Raw genomic sequence first — 9,071 nt, forward strand, 5'->3', positions numbered from 1 at the left:
TTCTGCCTGGGCTGGTTTCAAACTACAATCCTCACATCTTACCCTCCTGAGTGGGTAGGATTATAAGCATGAGCCACCAGTGCCTAGCCAAAATTCTTTTTCTTTTTTTTGGCATATCTCTCATCCTTGTATCTGAAGATGTTTCTCTGTATTAGACTTCCATGTGTTAGACTAAGTTGTGTTAGACTAAGTCCTTTTCTATTTTCTCCACTGCCATCATCTGAGTCCAAATGATAATGGTCTCTTCACAAGTTATTTACCTCAATAATTCATTGCTTGTCTTCAGGCTTACCACTACTAGGGTATTCTATATCACTCTGAGTCTAATCATTTCATCATGGCTCTTATCCAGCAGTTGCTATAAGCCTTTCCATTTTGTAATTTCATGGTCAAGACACTTCGTGGATCCTCATTCCATGTAGTGAATTCATTTAAACAAATACACACTCTGCATGTATTGGTATTTCCTCTTTGGAACCTTGTTGAAAGCTTGCTTATCTTTATCATCCTATCCAAACCAAATTTCAACTCAGATTTAAAGTTTAAACATTTTTTTGATTGGTTTCATGGGTCCATACCAATGGACTTAAAAAGAAAAATGGATTTTTCTGGTGACATTTCTACATCTCTACTTTCACTTTATTACTTACAGTTATGACTTTATAGGTTAAAGTAGCTTAGAGCATTTAAAAGTGATATGCTAAATATTCACAATGAACTACTTGTTGTATTTTATAAATTTGATGCATATTTGCTGAATGGCTACTTCAATGCATTTTAACAAATTAATTATTCTGAGTTTAATCTTTAGTGCACACATGATTGTATCTATATCTACATGTTTGTATGCTTAATTGAAATAGAGAGGAGGAGAATCAAGAGTGAGATGGAGGGGGTGGGGAGAATATTAGTTGTAAGAAGAAGTGAAATGAAGAAGGTTGAGTCTACTAACATTAATTATAATGAGGTTGGATAACGAATGTCAGAATGACTACTCTCATTTCTCCTTTGGCTCTGAGACATTCCACTTTCACATGCAAAAGCAGTTCTGTCTAACTGTTTGGCAGATTGAGCTGGAATTAAATGTGCACAGCTGGTACCATCTGCTTGAAATTCTTTAATTCTTGTTATCTCTTAAACAACTTTTGCTTTTGTCTTACTCATAATTCATTTATGGAAAATAAGGAAGACCTGTGAGTAAATGGTTTTCATATTGTCATAAATGTGTTCATACATACATGTGCTAATGGCTCTCAGATTAGTAAATAAATAGCAATGACATGAATAAACTTTCATTTTAATATTTTTACACTATTATTTTATTTATATATATTTATTTGAAAAATGTTATACAGAGGGGTTACAGTTACATGAGTAGGGTAATGAGTACATTTTGTAGCAAGCATTGTTACCTCCTCCTTTGTTTTCCCCTACCATGACTTTCCTCCCCACCTCTCCAACTGCTTCCCCACCCAACCCCAACATTGTAAAGTGTCCTGTACATCTCATCATCACAATGGGTCAGCCTGCATCCCCATTTAAGTGCTCCCCAATGTCCCTTCCCCTCCCTAAAATACAAAAATGTTTATACAAGGTGCAGAGCAATGGTATCAAATCCAGGGAGAACAGGGGTTATATTGTGAGGGAAGAACATACAAAAGAAACAAAAGAATTACATTGTAAGTACATTAAAAGCACAAGAAAGAAAGAAAGAAAGAAAGAAAGAAAGAAAGAAAGAAAGAAAGAAAGAAAGAAAGAAAGAAAGAAAAAGAAAGAAAGAAAGAAAGAAAGGAAGGAAGGAAGGAAGGAAGGAAGGAAGGAAGGAAGGAAGGAAGAAAGAAAGAAAGAAAGAAAGAAAGAAAGAAAGAAAGAAAGAAAGAAAGAAAGAAAGAAAGAAAGAAAGAACGTACCCTGGTATCCCTGTCTTGGGGTACATTTTGCTTAACCTTATCTCATGTGGCCATATGTACATAGCCTTTGACTTTCTCTGTTGTTCTAGACATGTACTAGTCATTGCAAACAAGGGAAACCATGGGATCTATGTTTCTTTGGGCTTAGCTTACTTCACTGAATATAATTTTTTCCAAGTCTTTCCATTTCCTAACAAATAAGGCAATGTCATTCTTTCTGACAAAGGCATAGAATCTATATCTATATCTATATCTATATCTATATCTATATCTATATATCTCACATTTTCTTGATCCTTTCATCTACTGAGGGACATCTGGGTTGGTTCCATATCTTAGCTATGGTAAATAATGCTGCGATAAACACAGACCTATAGCCACCTAATCTTTGACAAAGGAACTAAAGAAATAGAATGGAAGAAAAACAGCCTTTTCAGTAAATGGTACTGGTAAAATTGGTTAAACGCTTGTAGAAAACTAAAGCTAGATCCGTATATATCACCCTGCACCAGAATCAACTCCAAATGGATCAAAGACCTCAGAGTCAAAGCAGGCTCCATGAAAACATTACAAGAAAGAACAGGCGAAACTCTAGGGCTCCTTGGCACAGGCTGAAATTTTCTTAATAGAGACCCAGAAGCACAACAAATCAAAGAACAGTTGGACAAATGGGGTTGCATGAAACTGCAGAAACTCTGCAAGGCAAAGGACATAGATAGCAAGATCAACAGAAAGCCCACAGACTGGAAGAAGATCTTCACTAGCCATACAACGGATGAGGGTCTCATATCTAAAATATACTTAGCACTCATAAAACTAAATCCCCCAACAACAAATCTTCAAAGAAACAATTGCCTGATTAACAAATTGGCTAAAGACTTAAAGAGAGACTTCTCTGAGAAGAAAATAAGAATGACCAATAGACACATGAAGAAATGCTCAACTTCTTTAGCCATAAAAGAAATGCAAATCAAGACAATGTTGAGATTCCACATCACTCCAGTAACAATGGCTATAATCAAGGAATCTAATAACAACAGATGTTGGAAGGGATGTGGCCAAAAGGGAACCCTACTGCATTGTTTATGGGAGTGTAAACTTGTTCAACCACTCTGGAAAGCAGTATGGAGGTTCCTCAAAAGACTCCACATAGAGCTCCCTTATGGCCCAGCAATCCTACTTTTGGGAATTTACCCAAATGATCACAAGCAAGGTCATACCAAAGCTACCAGCACAACCATGTTTATCACAGCATTATTTACTATAGCTAAGATATAAACTTTATAATCAATAGCATTAATAAACCAACAATAGTAAATTGTTGCCTTGTTTATTAATGTTGATAAAGTGTCTGCCTAACAAGTGATAATCACATTGTTTGAGAAATAAAACTGAGTTCAGTTTCCAGTTTCGGGTAGCCAATTATAAGCACATCTTAAGATCTTATATTACAATAATGATACCATTTCAAATAATTATGCTTATAATTTATTACTTTTTAATTTATTTATTATTTTGAAATATATCCCTTGTGATAAACCTGTGTTATTTTTGAAACTTTCCATTCTTTCATTTCATTGACTTCTGTTTCCTTAATATCTTTCATATCAGTATTTTCTATGAACCTTAAGATAACTGATTTTCTATTCTTCATTCACTTCATTGTATGAACCACACAATAGTAAGCTTTCTAAATACAGTCATTTTACTCTCCTACTTCACATTTGTCTAAGTCTTTATACTTCCTTCATAATCTGGTGGGAAAATATTTGTGCAATGTTATTAGATACTTGTTGTTCCTTTTTTCTGACATTTATGCTTTCACTTCTGCTTCTACTTTGCCTTTGGAAAACTCAAAAACAAGCTTCAAAGAAAAATTCAGGTTATTTATTTATTTATTTATTTTGGTGGTAGAACTTATTTCTAATTCTCTTTGTAGTAAGAAAAATGACCTTCTTTTTCTATGCTTCTGTAAGGTCATGCACACAATACTGTAGGGACACTAATCACAATGTATTGTCATCTTGTGTCCTGTGAATTGAGGGAGGAATGGTAAGCAAATGCAGTCATTATATTCAATGTACAATATGGAAAAGTAATTACCTAATATGAGGGTATGGATGGGATGAAAAGAGATCAGGAGGATGATGGAAGGGATGACATTCATCAAGAGTCACATTACCCATATACTGACTCTGTAATTGAAAATCCTTTGGAAAACTACTTCAAAATAGATAAAATAATTTTTTGAAAGAATTCAAGTTAAATGTAACTTTTTCCTCGTCTTCTTTTAAAATTATTCTCAAGTAATTTGAACTTAATCTATCAAATTGATGTACTCCAATTGATGGAGAGTACAGCCAAGAAAGGTATTTGGGGTGCTAATAACCAAATTTAAGTAGGATTGCAGGAATTCATCCTGGATGGTTCTCTTCAGTTGCTATCTGTACCCAGTTGAGAAGCTGGCTTCATCTTTATTCTGGCGTTGTGATTGTGTGGACATGGCCAAAAGGGAAATCTATTACACTGTTGATGGGAATGAAAGCTTATTTAACCACCTTGGAAAGCAGTATAGATGTTCGTCAAAAAACTAAACATAGAGCTATCCTAAGACCCAGCAGTTACACTTCTAGGCATATATCCAGAACACAAACAAGGCCACACTAAAGCAACCAGCATAATCATGTTCTTTGCAGTATTATTTTCGGTAGCCAAAATGTGGAGTCAGCACAGATGTCCCTCAGTGGATAAATGGATCAATAAAATGTGGTATATGTACACATTGGAATTCTACTTATCCATCAGAAAGAATGATATTGTACAATTTGTAAAGGAATGAAAGACTTGGAAAATTATAGTAAGCAAATTAAGCAAGACCCAGAGAAACATAGGTTGCATACTTTCCCTCACTAGTGGTATATAAAATATGGCCATTTACTACAAGTGAACTTATTGGGTGGAAATCAAGGGGTTACAAATGAATTAACCAACAAAAGGAGTTCTAGAGAAAATGGATACTTAGAATAGGGGAGGGGAGTGCCTAGGGAAAAGCGGTAGAAGAATGAAGGGGGAAATGGGGAAGAAAGCAGGCAAAAACAAATTGTGTATACTAAAGAATTGAGAAAAATAAGGGCAGAAATAGGTCGAAGGAGGATGAATAATTTGAAGTGATCAAGATGAATTGTGTACATGAAAAGTTTTGATAAATGGCAAAAAATCCAATACATATCCTAAAATAAAGTAAGGGGAAGAATAGTTTGGTAGGGGTGGGTGAAAAAGTTGAAAGGGGTGACATAAATCGTGATGCACTGTGTTTATAAACTGCTTTGTTGAATTGCAACTCCTTTATACAACTACTTAAAGATAATTAAAAATTATTTTAAAATATATTGTTTAGTGTATCTTGCTAAAATGCATAAAAATGAAAAAAGAGAGGGCTGGCCAAAGCAACAAAATATATCCTTCAAAATACTTGAAAGATTGAAACATAATAAGCTAAATTCTACAGGAAAAATATAGCATTTTTTGTAGTATTGTAGAAATAATGTCATAAGCCATCCTACTGGATGCCTGCTAGCCATTCTTCACAAGAGTAGAGAAGATATGACAGTCTCAGTATTGTCTATCAAGTTGAGGATATGTTCTAGTCAAATTCTGGAACCTCTGAAAGGTGTTCCCTCTAGAAGTAACTGGACTATTTTGTTGCCTGAAGTGATAAAAATAAGACTTCAATTTGACCTGATGAGTTTGTCACTCTATATCCACACCAACATACCAAGACTTGTTAATCCAAAGAAAGTACCATTTTATCATATTCTTTTAGGATAAAAGAGGTGCCTAAATGACCATAAATCAAGTTTTTTTAAATTGTGAAAATACTGTACAGAGGGGTTACAATTACATGACAAGGTAATGAGTACATTTCTTTTTGGTTTTTTTGGGTCCGGTCGTGGGGCCTGAACACTGGGCTTGGGTGCTGTTCCTCAGCTCTTCAGCTCAAGGCTAGCGCGCTACTACTTGAGCCACAGCACCACTTCCGGCTTTTTTCTTTTTGCTTATGTGGTGCTGAGGAATCGAACCCGGGCCCTCATGCATGCAAGGCAAGCACTCTACCACTGAGCTATCTTCCCAGCCCATGAGTACATTTTTTTTTATCAAGCATTGTTGCCTCCTCCTTTGTTTCCCCTTCCCATCCCTTCCTATTCCCCCCACACACCCCCACCCTTAGCCAAAGTTGTAAAGTTTGTTTTTCACATAGAATCTTGTACCTTTCATTGTTGCAATGGGTCCACCTGTATCCCTATTTAAACATTTTGTTTTTTCCCTTCCCCTCCCCAAATTATACCAACATCAAATGCAGTGAAAACAGGGGTTAAACCATGGGGGAAGGACATACAAAGTAACAAAGAAATCATTTTATAAATATGTTAGAAACAATAGCAAAAAACCATTTGAGTCCTTATCTTGGGGTTCATTTCACCTAACATCAACTTATCTGACTGTTTCTACTTGTCTCAGACATATACTAGTTATTGCAAATAAGGGAAACCATGAGACCAACCTCCCTAGCCATAAAAGAAATGTATAATTTGTGGAGGGGAAGGGCAAAAACAAACCGTTTAAATAGGGATACAGGTGGACCCATTGCAACTATGAGATGTACAAGTCGTTATGTTGAAAAACAAACTTTACAACTTTAGCTGGGTGTGGGGGGTGTGGGGGGATATGGGAAGGGATGGTAAGGGAAACAAAGGAGGAGGCAACAATGCTTGATAAGAAATGTACTCATTACCTTGCCCATGTAATTGTAACCCCTCTGTACGGTATTTTCACAATAAAATAATTTAAAAAAAGAAATGCAAATCAAAACAACATTGAGATTCCACCTCACTCCAGTTAGAATGGCTATAATCAAGAACTCTGATAACAACAGATGCTGGAGGGATGTGGACAGAAGGGAACCCTACTGCATTGTTGATGGGAGTGTAAACTTGTTCAGTCACTTTGGAAAGTAGTATGGCGGTTCCTAAAAAGACTCCATATAGAGCTCCCCTATGACCTAGCAATCCCACTTTTGGGCATTTTGGGCATGATCACAAACAAGACCATACTAAAGCTATCAGCACAACTATGCTTATTGCAGCATTATTTTCCATAGCTAAGGTATGGAACCAACCCAGATGCCCCTCAGTAGATGAATGGATCAAGAAAATGTGGTATATATACACAATGAATTCTATTCCTCCATCAGAAAGAATGACATTGCCCCATTTGTTAGGAAATAGAAAGACTTGAAAAAACATATTAAGTATAGTAAGCCAGGCCTATCAATCATGTTCTCAGGAATGATTGTAGACATACTTAATCCTTAAGGTTCTGTTCTAATATCTGGAGCTTGTATTTAATCAGCCTCCCAAGTCCGAGTCTCTAGGCAAATCAAGAGGGGGAAAGGACGCTATTGAATTATACATAAATAAATTTGTTACTGTTCTAATAAACATATTGTAAACAGTTATTTGGCTCTTGTTAGGTGACTGAAATTCAGAAGGCTACTCGAATTCACTGCCAGTATTCAAGAACAGAGCAAGCTGTATCTCTCATGTATCTGCAAAAGATACATCCTTTGCAAAAGAAAACAAGTGTTGTTGTAGTTTTTAATTCAGGACTTGTATATACTCAGGAGCTTTTGTAATTTATATAATTTGGAAATAGTTCAATATGCTAAATTATTAGAAAAAAATGAGTGTAGAGTACTAAAAGTTCACTGAATCCTAAAATACTGAATTTAAATGTTGCATAGTTGGATAACACTACCAATCCCTCATATTTTTATAGAACATGGCTACAATGTTGACACATTTTTTCCTGTATTATACCTGGAGCATGCCAACAGTACAACAATTTATTTCTTTAGAAAGTAAAGGGGGAAATATATGTTGTTTTACAATCACAGATTTTTTTTTCAGATGTCAGAGAGCACACTGATGTAAGTATCATTTAAAATATATATTATTTAGAAAAATTACAATGAGTAGAACTTTCAACACAATGAAGCATATATTTCCTGTGCTCAAAAGCATTGTGATGACTCAAAGAGAAGGCACTGACATCAGTTTCTGTATCTTGGTGGCATATCTGAGATCTGATCAATGATTTGCAATTTCAGTTCACCTTTCATTAATAGTGAGAGGGCATCTGATAGGCTTTTCTTTCACTCTTGTCTTATCTCTGCTTTCTACATACTATTATTAGTAAATAATTCATTTCTTTTTTATTTTTACTTTATTGTCAAGGTGATATACAGAGGGGTTACAGTAAGATAGTGAGTACATTTCTTGTCTAACTTCTCACTTTGCTCTTGGCTGCATAGAATTCTTGTCCCAGCTCTGTATACCTAGTAGTTTCTGAGAGACTTATTGGGGGCAATCTTTTCTTTAACTTTTTTTTTCACGATCTCCATGTCCCTTATTTCTAGCTATGCCATTTTTTCATGATGAATGAAGTTTGATGTGAAATTTAAGATCTGGTGTTTCTCAGGATGTTAGGCTGGACCTTAGACTTTGCCTGAAATCACAGCTTGGTTTAGTATCTTGCCTTACTTTGCTGCACAATTCCATGGCAACAATGGAATTTAAAGCCAAAGGACAATTACACATCCATACATATGGTGAATTCAATATTACCGTATATTGTAAAGCAGATGCAAGAAGTTATTTAAACATTACAAAAAGCAATGACCATATGTAAAGTTGGTGTGGTTCCATTTTTTGTGTAACACTGTCATCTGTCAAAGTTCTACTTGCCATGTTCGCTGGAAATCCTGGGCTGACTGTTATAAAACAAAACAAAGTAAGAAGTACAGAAATCTGCTTCTATTTTGTTAAAAAAGAGATTGGTTGATTTCAATTAATATGGTATTTAAAATAGTTTATCTTGACTGAGTTTGATGATGTCCTCTTGTATTTTACATCGTAGTTAAGGGTTTCTTTTGCCACACTTCAAGCCCTCTTCTCCACTACAAATAATTCAGTTTCAATTTTTTTAAAATCTCTAATTGTCAGGAAGAATGTTGTTTAAAACAAGGACTAAGCATGGCTTAAGTTAAACACTGCCTTAGTCAGTCTTTGGTTTCGGTACTGGAATCTTAGAGATGATTTCATT

This window comes from Dipodomys merriami, unplaced genomic scaffold, assembly GCF_024711535.1.
Source record: "Dipodomys merriami isolate MVZ:Mamm:240054 unplaced genomic scaffold, mDipMer1.0.p SCAF_4, whole genome shotgun sequence".
NCBI lineage: Eukaryota > Metazoa > Chordata > Mammalia > Rodentia > Heteromyidae > Dipodomys > Dipodomys merriami.